We start from the raw sequence: 14,384 nt of genomic DNA on the forward strand, positions 1-14,384 counted from the left end.
CCAAACAAACAGACCGGAGCTGAACACAGATGATTATTACCGAGCTGTGGAGAGGCTCAGGAGCTTGGAACTTGTTAACCGGATCTATCTGCTTATTGATCAGCTCCCAGCGGCTAATTCCCTCCATACGCTTGGTTTGGAAAGTGTGTGTGTGTGATTATGGTTACGGTAAACAGATGTTTAAAGTGAATGCTGATTGTGTTACCTTCAACATGCTGCCTATTCCAGTGTTAGGGGCGTAATATGTCATCCATACACACATACATGGTCTATGTTCACGGTAAGGCTGAGCAATTTTATTGATCGTGCGATATAAATCAATATTTTTCCCCCAAGAATGTATCGATTTTTATGCCGCGAATATCGATACATAAGTCCCATTCAAATCCCCCGTGTTTACCCCCGTTCACGTTGCAGGAAGAGCGATTTGGTCAGCCAGCCGCTCTCGTCGCTGTAGAGCAGCCAACGTCAACTGGCCCGCCGCCAATGCTTTTAGTCTGGCCCGCAGAATAATCATGAATTCGAAAATGTAAAGAGGAAAAAATTTGTTCTGTTATTTATCATTTCAAGCATTTAGAGCAAAAACCCAGCCCCCTGTATTTACATCTCTATTCACATGCCAGGATTCTCTACAGCGATTTTCTTGTCTGCACTCTCCTTTCCAGTGAGGATAACACATGGGAGCCACAAGACAACCTGGACTGCCCCGACCATATCGCCGAGTACATGCAGAAATACAAGGAGAAGGAGGAGGAGAAGGAGGAGGGTAAGAGGAAAGTTGTCAGTGAGGCCTCGGAAGACTCAGAGGAGCGAGAGAGCAAGAGGAAGAAGGAGGAGGTGAGTGAAGGAAAGAAGCTACTCCAGACTGAAGAGTCCCAGAAATCTATCTATCTATCTATCTATCTATCTATCTATCTATCTATCTATCTATCTATTGTTGATGAACAGTGCAAGGCCCCCACCTTTCCCCTTGCCACTTAGCTCGGGCTCCCGGTCCATTCTTACGGTAGTGATGCCGGGTAACTCCACGTAAGCATCTGTGATACTCTGATTAAGACAGGTCTCAGTGAAACACATTAGGCTGCACTCCATGTACATGTACTAACGTTCTTCACTAGGGCACCTAGCTCAACGCCTCAATTCCTCTGGGATGGGGTGCACAATGCAGGCGTGTCCCACTGTCCTTAGTCTGAACAGTTGGTCCCTTGAATAAACAAGGTTTTTACTGCTGCAGTTTAATCGTAATCATATCTATAGGATAAAAGATATATACGCAAGGCGTGTAAATGATAAAAAAAAGTTAGAAGTTAAAAGGACAAAAACAGACGAGCTCCAGAGAAGGCTGATAACGTTTTAAATGTGTTTTTAAATGAAGTCAGTGATGAAGGATAATATATGTGTATGTGTTTCTATAATGGTTCTAACAACGGCAGACTGGTCACAGACCAATACATCTTTTTAGATGATTTATTTCTTTTTGTATTCTTTGACAATAAAGGATCATGTACAGTTTATTACTTTTCCATGTGCATTGTATTTGGCATTCTTAGCACACAGTGTGTGTTCTGTCCAGTAAACTGGGACTATAATTTGAGAGGATTGTACAATTATAAAACCTGTCCTAATTGTACAATTCTCCTTAGTGATAGTTTTAGTTTACTGGACCAGTAACTATATAGTGTAGACTACTGTACATTCATGGAACAACAGGGAGAGGACACCTCAATGGTTTCTGTAGATATTATTAGCTGTGATCAATGTGGGGTAGCTTTCATAAATCAGAGTCGCCTAAAAAGACACCAGCGCATTCACACTGGAGAAAAACCATACAGCTGTGATCTATGTGAGAAAACGTTCACCACTACAGGAGAAGTTGAAAGCCACCGACGTGTTCACACTGGAGAGAAGCCGTACTGGTGTGAACAATGTGGGAAAACGTTTTCTCAAAGTAGTAGCCTTAAAAGACACCAGCTCATTCACACTGCCTCATTGTGAACATGTTTCCGAGCCAAGCTGTTTCCTCCTGCCTCCTCCTCATGCCCTGATAGCTGTGTTGTTATATTCTGATCTTCTCTCCACATTGAAGGCTGACCAGCAGTAACTTGATCTTCTGAACACCATGGATGTTATCCTGGCTACAACTACAAATTACACTCCCTCCCTTTGAAGGGATTAATTCCACTCAAAATTAGCTTTTATTCCTGTAATAAAATATTCTGAGTTCAGGGTTCAACTGCTAGTGCTATTTAACTAATGCTGCAACGAAGGAGTATTTGTTCTAAATTAAAAAAAATCCCATCAGTGTTTACTATGGTAATGTCAAATTGATGAAATATTTAGTTTATTGTCCTTTAAGACGAAAAGAAGAACCAAATCTTCATAACTGGAAAGCTTTATCAGAACATGTCTGATGCTGCTGCTTAAAAAATGCCGCCGCCATCTTGGGACGAACAACTGATCTTAACGAGTCAGAAAATGATTTTTGTACTGCTTTTGGATGTTCATATAAAATAAATGCTAAACTAAGCAACGTGGAATAACATTTCACAGATGGGAAATATGTTTTATAATATACTATTACGAAATCGTTAAATTTAATATCACAAAAGGTAACAATAATCCTCCTTTTAAGCTAACAATAAGTTAACTGACTGTCCTGATAAGTTAATACTAGCTTGTGTCAGGTAAAGTATTTGTTATTTCAGTAATTAGTAATACCTCAGTAAGATGCTGAATATGTTTGTTATGTGTGTTACTGAACAGTTTCTTTAATTGTGGATAGACCAGCTGGTTGTATTTGGGGGAATGTTTGCGAGCTTTTGGTTAATTCTGGCATTTTTAACCCATGTATAAACATTTGTTTTATTAATTTGCTCTGTCCTCTTCTTAAATAAACTGAATAGAATTGAACTTTCACATTAAGTTTCTTACTTTTTTACAGGAGTATTCTTCTTTATGACACTCTCATGACTCCATATAATTCTTCAATTTATCACAAACATTCAACATCAGCACACATCTGGAGATACATGGCTTTCATTGGACAGGAAGGGAAAAACAAGCATTCAAGTCATAGTATAGTATGTCGAAACTTTTGATATAAAGTCCTAGTATAGCATGTTGAAAAAATAGTTTAAACACCAAGGTGGTTCATATTTTATTACTTTAATATAATTAAAAAATGAACCACCTTGGTGTTTAAACTATAGTTTGGAGACGAGGCGGCCTACAGAGAGGAGGTCCTGAACTTGGCAGCCTGGTGTTCAGAGAACAACCTGGCTCTGAACACCAAGAATCTGTTGGACCTGTCTCCCTCAGGGAGGGGCTACAGCTGCATCAGAACAAGGACTACCAGATTCAACAACAGTTTCTTCCTAAAAGCCAGAACCACTATACTGAGACTTTCAGAAAACCCTAAAATATTCCACTTTTGAATAATACATTCTTGCTGTTATTAAACATTTTTACTAATTTAAACCATTCCAACTTTTCTCACTGCTTTACCTTCTTCTTACACATTAAAGCCAGCAATCTAGTTCAGCTTTAGTAATTTAGCTTTTCAGCATTCACAAGCATTTTCTGCAGAATTTCAAATGTGACACATACATTTATAATAAACTGATCTTGAGATATTTATTTCCATAAGTGATGTTTTCCTCCCTGTCCAATGAAAACCATGTATCTCCAGATGTGTGCTGATGTTGAATGTTTGTGATAAACTGAAGGATTATATGGAGTCATAAGAGGATCATAAAGAATAATAGTCCTGTAAAAAAATAAGAAATATAATGTGAAAGTTCAATTCTATTCAGTTTATTTAAGAAGAGGACAGAACAAATTAATAAAACAAATGATTATACATGGGTTAAAAATGCCAGAATTAGCCAAAAGCTCGCAAACTTCCCCCAAATACAACCAGCTGGTCTATCCACAATTAAAGAAACTATTCAGTAACACACATAACAAACTGAGGTATTACTAATTACTGAAATAAGAAATACTTTACCTGACACAAGCTAGCATTAGCTTAATTCAGTCACTTTACTTATGGTTAGCTTAAAAGAAGAATTAATGTTACATTTTGTGATATTAATTTCAACACTTTCGTAATAGTTAAATATTGTAAAATATTTTCCATCTGTGAAATGTTATTCCATGTTGCTTTGTTTAGCATTTCTTTTAGATGAACATCCAAAAGCAGTACAAAAATCATTTTCTGAGTCTTTAAGATCAGCTGTTCGTCCCAAGATGTCCGCGGTACAGACACAGTTTAAACACATTAACTGTTCAAGTCATTTTTTAAGCAGCAGCAGCAGACATGTTCTGATTAAAGCTTCTCAGTTACGATGATTTGGTTCTTCTCTTTGTCTTACAGGACAATAAACTAAATATTTCAGCAATTTGATATCACATTAGTAAACAGTGATGGGATTTTTTTTTTAATTAAGAACAAATACTCCTTCGTTGCAGCATTAGTTAAATAGCGCTAGCAGTTGAATCCTGAACTCAGAATATTTTATTACAGGAATAAAAGCTAATTTTGAGTGGAATTAATCCCTTCAAAGGGAGGATATATGTAGTCATAGCCAGGATAACATCCATGGTGTTCAGAAGATCAAGTTACTGCTGGTCAGCCTTCAATGTGGAGAGAAAATCAGAATATAACAACACAGCTATCAGCACAGACACAGTTTAAACGGGGACAAAAATCTGCTCTCAAGTGGGACAGTTTCCAGCAGCATTCAGGCTGAACAGGAAGTGACAGAAACACTGTGGTTTCTGATTTAATATATCAGCTCCTACACAATCTCCAGTTGTTTCTATTATGACAGAGTAGCTGTCAGAATGATCTACATGTGATCTGTTGCTGATTTTAATTACCAACAGACTGTAGATGATCTGTAATCTGATCAGATTTAGTCTCTCTGACTTCTAAACATCACTATCAGCCTCACTACATGTGTTCTGTACACGATAAGCCTTTAAATCAGACACATAGCAGTTAAAATCCCTCCAAATCAAAATCAATAAAACAGTTTATATAAAACGTCATCATGTTGAGTCGATTCTGAACCAATCAGCTGTTAGATCAGCTGAGAGGCTGGTGTTTCCCAGCATGCCCCTGGGTCCGCCTGGGTCTTGCAGTCGGTGGAGAGCAACTGCGGCGTCTGGCTCTATAAACTGCGGCCGCCTTGATCTCGTGAGATTATCGTTGTCCACGTGTGCATGACGTCAGAGCAAGTCGGACACAAATCTACCCAGCATGCATTGGGGGCGGCAATCGCCGGTGATCAATTCTGCGCAGATCTGGCTCATCTCGAACAATCCTATTAACTGTTCGAGTCATTTTTTAAGCAGCAGCAGCAGACATGTTCTGATTAAAGCTTTCAAGTTATGAAGATTTGCTTATTTTCTTTGTCTTAAAGGACAATAAACTAAATATTTCAGCAATTTGACATTACCATAGTAAACAGTGATGGGATTATTTAAATTAAGAACAAATACTCCTTCGTTGCAGAATTAGTTAAATAGCGCTAGTAGTATGTAGTCGTAGCCAGGATAACATCCATGGTGTTGAGAAGATCAAGTTACTGCTGGTCAGCCTTCAATGTGGAGAGAAGATCAGAATATAACAACACAGCTATCAGGGCATGAGGAGGAGGCAGGAGGAAACAGCTTGGCTCGGAAACATGTTCACTACGAGGCAGTGTGAATGCGCTGGTGTCTTTTAAGGTGACTACTCACAGTAAAAGTTTTCCCACATTGATCACACCAGTACGGCTTCTCTCCAGTGTGAACACGTCGGTGGCTTTCTAGGCTACCGCTCAGAGAAAAGGTTTTACCACAAAAATCACAGCTGTAAGGTTTATCTCCAGTGTGAATTCGCTGGTGTCTTTTAAGGCTACCACTCTCAGAAAAAGTTTCCCCACATTGATCACAGCTGTACGGCTTCTCTCCGGTGTGAACACGTTGGTGTCTTTTAAGGTGATTACTCTGAGAAAAGGTTTCCCCACATTGTTCACACCAGTACGGCTTCTCTCCAGTGTGAACACGTTGGTGGATTTCTAGGCTACCACTCGTAGTAAAAGTTTTCCCACATTGATCACAGCTGTACGGCTTCTCTCCAGTATGAATGCGTTGATGTGTTTTTAGGGTACTCTGTTGCGTGAAAGCTGCCCCACATTGATCACAGCTGTACGGCTTCTCTCCAGTGTGAACTCTCTGATGAATCTTTAAATATCCAGATGTTGTGAAGTATTTCTCACAGTGTTGACAGTGGTGATGTTTGGGTCCCTCTCCTCTCCGTTTCTATAGCAACAGACAAACAGAGAGAGAGAAAGAGAGTTAGTGAAGTAAGGGTTAATGCCCGACGCCGCCTCACCGTCGTCCATTACTACCTGACAATGGACACCTCGAAGAGCATTAACCCGCTTATACCATGGTCACTTGCTAAATAACATATTTTTAAAACATTAGTTTATATTTTAATTCGTTTTACAATCGAAATATAAAGTTTTTACAAACAATAACTGTTTCCCTGGTAACGCCTTACGGTTTGACTAATACCTGGAACAATCATTCCCATCAATCAAGTTCTTATGCAATGCAAACGTTGTTTACTCCTCCAGGAAATAGGAAGGGCCTTAGATACGACTTGTCACCCTTAGCAACCGGAGATATTTATAGTCCGCTCAGCTGATAGAACCCTTCAGTTTAGCTACGAGCCAGAAAGCTAACGCTATGCTAGCAAATCAAAAGGACGAGGCACTGAAGCAGCACACAGTGTTAAAAATAACAGATTCACATTTCCTTTTTGTTTTAATGTAGCACATTCATTTAGAATAGGAAACAGACAGTTTCACCAGAAACCAGAAGGTGTCCTACATCCCTTTTTTATGGACACCCTGCAGCCAATCAGAATCGAGTATTCACCCAGACCATGGTTTATCCTTTAAAACCTGGACTTGCTCTCACTCACAATTTTAACTCTTCATACAATAATTTATGACAAAATGAAGGAAAATGTGTGCCAGTTGCAGACATGTTATTATGGAAGGAAATGTACTCTTCATAACTTTTATAATTTCATAAATATTCAAAAATGTTTCCCAGACTTCAAATGAATGGGGACAATGTTCAAAACTTGCTTCAGTTTTACGTGGTTAGGAATTCCATGGTAACTTTTAAATAACACAAACCATTCATACATTCTGGGTGTTTTTCATTGTTTAAAGCTGCTGTAGGTAAGATTGTGAAGAGCCAGGACTTTGCCAACAAATTTGAACATCAACAACTTCTCAGTCCCTCCCCCCTTTCTGCTGAAACCCAAACCTAACCCTTGCTCAAACACATGCAGCATGGAGGCACTCAGCATGCCAACGCATGCATCAACTCGCTCATATGGGCCCAATGTTCAAAAACGGTCTTTGTGGGGAAAAGCAGGGTTGAGGCTGCAGCCAGTATGGCTATTTCTATATTTAATTAGGGTGCCTCTGCCATGCTGGCTGTGATCTCAAAAGCCAATAGTCTCCATTCCACCAGTGCAAAGCAGAGCAGTAAAAGTGTAAGCACAGCCAAAAAATTGAAAAGACACCCGCAGGAGATGGAGGAGGGCCCAACATATGGAGCAGGCATTAGGGCTGGGCAATATATATCGATTTCATATCGATATCGTGATAGGAGACTAGATATTGTCTTAGATTTTGGATATCGTAATATCGTGATATGACATAAGTGTTCTCTTTTACTAGTTTTAAAGGCTGCATTACAGTAAAGGGATGTACTTTTCTGAACTTACCAGACTGTTCTAGCTGTTCTATTATTTGCCTTTTCCCCACTTAAGACATTATGTCCAGATTACTGATGATTATTTATCTAAAATCTAAGTGTGAAGATATTTTGTTAAAGCACCAATTGTCAAGCCTAGAATATCGCTGCAATATCGATATCAAGGTATTTGATCAAGAATATCATGATATCTGATTTTCTCCCTATCACCCAGCCCTAGCAGGCATGGATATGTAGACTGTAAGCTAACTTGGGGGAACTAGGTTGTGTAATGGTTGTGTTGTGCCAGTTAGATAGATAGATATATAGATAGATAGATATTTGATTGGATGTTACACAGTGTGATACATGGATAGATATGAATAGAATTAGTGGAATTTTGCCATAAAAATCTTTAAAAGGTCCCAAGGCATGAACATTTCACTTTATGAGTTTTTTTAACATTAATGTGAGTTCCCCCAGCCTGCCTATGGTCCCCCAGTGGCTAGAAATGGTGATAGGTGTAAACTGAGCCCTGGGTACCCTGCTCTGCCTTTGAGAAAATGAAAGCTCAGATGGACCAATCAGGAATCTTCTCCTTATGAGGTCACAAGGAGCAAGGTTACCTCCCCTTTCTCTGCTTTGCCCACCCGGAAAATTTGGACCACCCATGAGAGAGAGACATCATGGCTTTCAAACGAGCAAGATGGCGGTTGGTCAAGGCCACACCCCCACCCTCCACCTTGCCCCCTCTCTCTCCTCCTCAAAAGCATTTAAAAGCTACAGACACAGAAAAAAAGACACCCAAAGATGGGCCATACTGAAGAACCATGTGATAATCACTTTAAAGATGTGGGTAGACACAAGGTGGGAGAGCAACATCAAGAGCATTGAGCCCATGAGGTACCTGGAAGCTGCCTTGAGAGAGGCTTTAATTAAGAGACCACACCAAAGACCCTGCTATAAAGGCTGAGGCCCAGTCTTTGTCTGAGGTGGAGTCGTACCATTTCAGCATCTGCATGGTTGTTTGGTATGACATGCTTTCTTCAATACAGCATGCCAGCAAATTCATGCAGTCTCCTAATATGCGTGTGGACCTAGCTGTGAGTCTTTTGAGGAAGACTGAGCGAGGTCTCCAGAGCTACAGGGCAAGTGACTTTGTGACTGCACAGATGGCGGCCAAAGACATTTGTGAAGAAATGAATGTGGAGGCTTTTTGAAAACAAAAAAGGCTGAGGTCCACACAGGGCCACTTCTCATATGAATCACATGATGAGCCTATCAGTGATGCACTTCACTTCACAGCCATCAAGGAGAGATTTTCCACATTGGAAAGGGGGTCTCGCCCTGGGTGTAATTCAATGTAGAACCGCCACTGGCAGTTCACCAATCCGATTGGTCATTGAGTCTGACTGCCCGCCTTGAAGGAAGCCGGACGGCTCCTCCGACGGACGACAGCACGAAACACACCGAACAGACTCAAGTCACCGACCTAGCCAGACTGTCAGACGGCTGATTCTCGGGTTGGTGCATAAGCGCCTTTAGGCTACTAATCATTTGCACAAATTAACAATTGTAGATAGGGCTGCGCAATATATCCTAAATGTTGCGTTAACTTGAAACGGGTAAACCTTGTGGTGCATTCAAAGTTATTGTAAAATACCCTTTTCTCATCTGTCATTGTCGTTTAACAGCAATTTACTGGTGAAATAAGTTATTTACGTATTAATACATTTTTAATAAATCATTTATTTATCTGTGACTCAAAACCGTGATCCAAACCGAACCGTGAGTTTGGTGATCCAAACTCACGTATGTATGTATGTATGTATGTATGTATGTATGTATGTATGTGCATATATACACTACTGGTCAAAAGTTTTAGAACACCCCAATTGTTTAAGTTTTTTATTGAAATTTTAGCAGTTCAAGTCCAATGAATAGGTTGAAATGGTAAAAATGTAAGTGGTGAACTGCCTGAGGTTTAAAAAAAAAAAAAAAAAAAAGGAAGGTTACCCAAAACTGAAAAATAATAAAAATTTACAAAAAGGCCTTTTTCAGGGAACAAGAAATGGGTAAACAATGCAAAGCTGTTCTGCAGCAATGGAGGTAGATCAATAGATTTGGTCACATGACTTGCAAGAGAAAATCAGTCTGCACTCTGCAGAGAAAGCATCAACTTAGCACGCTAATGCTACGCCGTACCTTGAGCTGATATCTGTCATTCAAACAACTCTGAGTTGAAGTTTAAAACTTTTACAGCCATTTTAATAAAATGAAGGGTTTTGTTCGGGCTCGATTCCATACATGCATTTAATGGATACAGGCATGCAGAACTCAATCCAATCCACCTTTATTTATAAAGCACCTTAAAAACAACACTGTTGACCAAAGTGCTGAACACAGTCTATGAATAAACAATAACATACAACAGAGGCACAACTCAAAAATAATAAAACAATAGAAATAAATACAACAATAGAAAACTCAAATTCAACCCTCAAACTGAGTTAAAAGCCAAAGAAAATAAATTAGTTTTAAGTAGTGCCTGGTCAGCTGACCGAAGCAAACGAGAGGGGGTGTAGGGCATAAGCAGATTAGACAGGTACTGGGGGGCCAGGCCATGCAGACATTCAAAAACAAATAAAAGAATTTTAAAATCAGTGCGAAAGTGGACAGGGAGCCAGTGGAGTGATTGGAGGATGGGTGTCAAGTCTTCAAGCTCCAGCCAAAAGACGAGCAGCTGCATTTTGGACTAGCTGTAATTGTGCCATATTTGATTTGAAGGCTCGGTTAGCAACGATTAGCGGTTAGCTCCGGTTAGCGTGTCCGTTAGAAGTGTCCGTTATAAAGATGGAGGAGCTGCCACTGAGAGGGGTGACAGTCAAACTGATAAATGACGTTCGGGGAGCTTTCACAGCAGTGTGGCCGCGATGTTTCAACGGTTTTATTAGTATAGTTAATCCCACGGCAAGACCACTAGCAACTAACGTAATGATAGCCTCTCTGAGCAAATGCAATGTTGACGGTGTCATGCACACGGCACGCAACTTCATGAGGGGGAGGGGCTGGAGGCAGCTCCTCTCTGCACTGTTTCTGAGAGTCAACAGCTTGCGTGATAGGCGGCTCACAGGACAACAGCTTCAAGCACAGTTTAATAGTGGTTGTAATAAGCAAGTCTCAGTTTCAACTGGAAAGAGAAGACTTTGAGCTGCAGGTTTGATAGGTCGAGTTGCAGCAAGAAAGCCATTGCTAAGACGTCAGAATAAGAAAAAGAGGCTTGCCTGGGCCAAGAAACACTGACAATGGACTACTGAAGACTGGAAGAAGGTGTTATGGACTCATGAATCAAAATCTTTAATCTTCGGTTCATCACGCAGGATTTTTGTACGCCATCAATTGGTGAAAGGATGGTTCCTTGGTGTGTGACATCAACTGTCAAACATGGAGGAGGAAGCATGATGGTCTGGGGCTGTTTTGCTGGATCCAGGATCGGTGATTTGTACAGAGTGAAAGGCACCCTGAACCAAAACGGCTACCACAGCATTTTGCAGCGCCATGCAGTACCCTCTGGTATGCGCCTAGTTGGTCAGGGGTTCATCCTACAGCAAGATAATGACCCAAAACATAAGTCCAAGCTATGCCAGAACTACATTAGCAAAAAAAGAACAAGATGGTAAGCTTAAAAACATGGAGTGGCCAGCACAGTCACCAGACTTAAACCCCATTGAGCTGGTTTGGGATGAACTGGACAGAAAAGTGAAAGCAAAGCAACCTACAAGTGCCACACATTTATGGGAACTTCTGCAACAGAGTTAGGAAGAACTTTCTGAAGAATATTTGATTTCCATTGTAGAAAGAATGCCACGAGTGTGTTCAGCTGTTATATCTGCCAAAGGGGGCTACTTTGAGGAGTAAAACATTTTGATTACATTTTGGTTTATAAATTGAACCCATGATTTATTTTTTAATATTAATTGTTCATTTTTTCTATTCTTTCATTTCAGAGTACAATAAGACATTGAACTGCATGATTTTCAATAAAAACCTGGAAAAATTGGGTTGTTCTAAAACTTTTGACTGGTAATGTATGTGGAGAGTAATTTATATATAAATCCTAAAAGACATTTGTGAAACCCTCTGTGTGCATTCATTAATATTGAGATTAGATTTCTGGGACTCTTCAGTCTGGAGTAACCTCTTTCCTTCACTCACCTCCTTCTTCTTCCTCTTGCTCCCTCGCTCCTCTGAGTCTCCCGAGGCCTCACTGACAACTTTCCTCTTTCCCTCCTTCTTCTTCTCCTCCTTCTCCTTGTGTTTCTGCATGTACTCTGCGATATGGTCGGGGCAGTCCAGGTTTTCTTGTGGCTCCCATGTTTTATCTTCACTGGAAAGGTGAGTGCAGACAGAAGAAAATCTCAGGCTTTGTTTTTAGGCAATAAATTCTTACTTTAATTACTAATTCATATTATTCCTTTTTTCCATTGCCATTTTGTAAGGTTATTTGCATGTCTGCAACTTAATGTCAAAATACCAAACCTTCAACTTTGAGGGCATAATACAATGCCTGAATTTATGCTACTATATACAATTTGTATCTCAGGACCAAGAACACCAGGTATTAATATTATAGACTCCTACTTACTCTGAGAACCCCTTCCATTTCAGCAGAAACTCTACTCTTCCCTTCACCACTCTGCGGTCCAAAACCTTCTCCACCACATACTCCTCCTCTTCCTTCTTCACTGCTGCAGGAGGTGCTGCAGGCTGCTCCTCCTCCTCCTCCTTCACTGCTACTGCTGTGGTGGCGGCTGCTGCTGCCGCCGCCGCTGCTACTTTTGCTGCAGGCTGCTCCTCCTCTTCCTCCTCTGCTTTCTTTCCTGCTACGGTCGCCAGCTTGACGTCTGCTGAGGGCTCCTTTGGTAGACCCAAGGGGGAAACATGCAGAGATAATAATACAAGGGTTAGAAGAACTAATGGGAAGTGGGAGTGAATTATAGTTTAACATGTTTTACTATATTAAAATGTTCTGTTTGAATGGAATGCAAGGGCTTATGAGGTGACCAATCCATAGGACTTCAGAGTGTCAAGTATCTCCTGCATTAAAACTGAAATAACTACTAAAATGTAAGCCACAAAAGTCATTAACTGGAGCTACAAGCTACATGGACAGTAGCCTCAATCACCGACATACAGAGTCTTCTGGAACAGAAGAGAGTCCTCTGTGCTTACATTGCTGACCAGGACCAGCCCAGCACACTGGTTGCTAACCAGTGGGACTTTGCTAGAAAGAACGAGCATTGTTCTAGCACCATTTGAAGAGCTAACAAGAAAAGTAAGCTCATCAATTAGAGATGCACCAATTACAACTTTCTAGGCCGATTCCGATTATCTTTGATTTTTGACCAGCCGACATGATTTCATTTTATATAGACCTTAGTGGTCCCCTAATACTGTATCTGAAGTCTCTTTTATATAGACCTTAGTGGTCCCCTAATACTGTATCTGAAGTCTCTTTTATAAATTCAGCCTTGGTGCAGAATTACAGCCACTAGAGCCAGTCCCACAATGAGCTTTCCTTAGGATGTGCCATTTCTGTGTCTGTAGCTATTGAGGAGGAGAGAGAGGGGGGGGCAAGGTGGAGGGTGGGGGTGTGGCCTTGACCATCTGACACTTTTCTCATTTGAAAGCCATGATGTCTCTCTCTCATGGTTTGGCCAAATTCTCTGGGCAGGCAAAGCAGAGAAAGGGGAGGTAACCTTGCTCCTTATGACCTCATAACAAGCAAGATTCCAGATCGGTCCATCTGAGCTTTCATTTTCTCAAAGTGAGAAATTTTCATGCCATGGGACCTTTAATAGAACATTTTTGAATAGATAATCGATCACTATGAAATAGAACTATATAAATTACTTGTGGTGTGGGAGATTCACACATCTAAAGTACAATGTTAGAACCATTTCCTTCTTTTCACATCTAATATCCAACTTAAAAGGTATTATGGAGGATTTTCTTTTTCCACGTGGATCATCAAGACTATTGGTCCTCCTAGTTGTCAATCATTCTGGTGATATGTTTACGTAAAGCCGTCGTACGTGCTCGTCCCTAGGTAGTTTTCTCTTTCTGCGCATGCACACTTTCAGGTGTATATGTGTGGTGAGCATAGGTAGTGAGCTACAGTTTCAGCCATTCATTGAAGCTCGCCGTTCTCACCGTGTTTTTTCAAAATGTCTGAGGGTCGCACGAGAAAAAGTGTCTACGAATTGTATGACAAGAAGAGAAAGGCCTCTGAAGAAAGAAACAAGACCAGTGTTTTTGGGGAATATTTAACACGCTGGCGTGCGCTAAACGCACAGGTTGGGCTTCTCACTGATGCCTCAGTCGCCAAGTTTCTACTCCACAGATAGCTAAGCTATGATTAGCAATGCTAGCCCTGGCACAAGTCACGCACCGCGCACACACGGTAAACATCTCAATTTGTGAAAAAGTGCAAATCTTCTTTTAGAAAGTAGGCTTGTATGAGCCATGCCGACAGCAACTTGTAAACCGTGCACTCTCGTGCACACGTTTAATAGGCGTTCCCTCTCAGGAGCAGGCAGAGGGTTGAGCATGTGCAT

At 40.7% G+C, this 14,384-nt stretch overlaps 1 protein-coding gene and 1 pseudogene across 1 annotated transcript in view; one reads left to right on the forward strand and one right to left on the reverse strand.

The window, feature by feature from the left end:
- LOC114574039 (uncharacterized) overlaps nucleotides 1–12,565 on the reverse strand; it is an 80,857-nt gene extending 68,292 nt beyond the window's left edge. Inside the window, exon 1 of the mRNA XM_028606325.1 lies at nucleotides 12,413–12,565. The gene's annotated coding sequence lies outside the window, so the exon portion shown is untranslated. The remainder of the gene's footprint in view (nucleotides 1–12,412) is intronic.
- LOC114574063 (zinc finger protein 501-like) overlaps nucleotides 1–14,384 on the forward strand; it is a 134,005-nt pseudogene that overhangs the window by 11,401 nt on the left and 108,220 nt on the right.

The sequence above is a fragment of the Perca flavescens genome, chromosome 19 (genome assembly GCF_004354835.1).
Source record: "Perca flavescens isolate YP-PL-M2 chromosome 19, PFLA_1.0, whole genome shotgun sequence".
Taxonomy (NCBI): domain Eukaryota; kingdom Metazoa; phylum Chordata; class Actinopteri; order Perciformes; family Percidae; genus Perca; species Perca flavescens.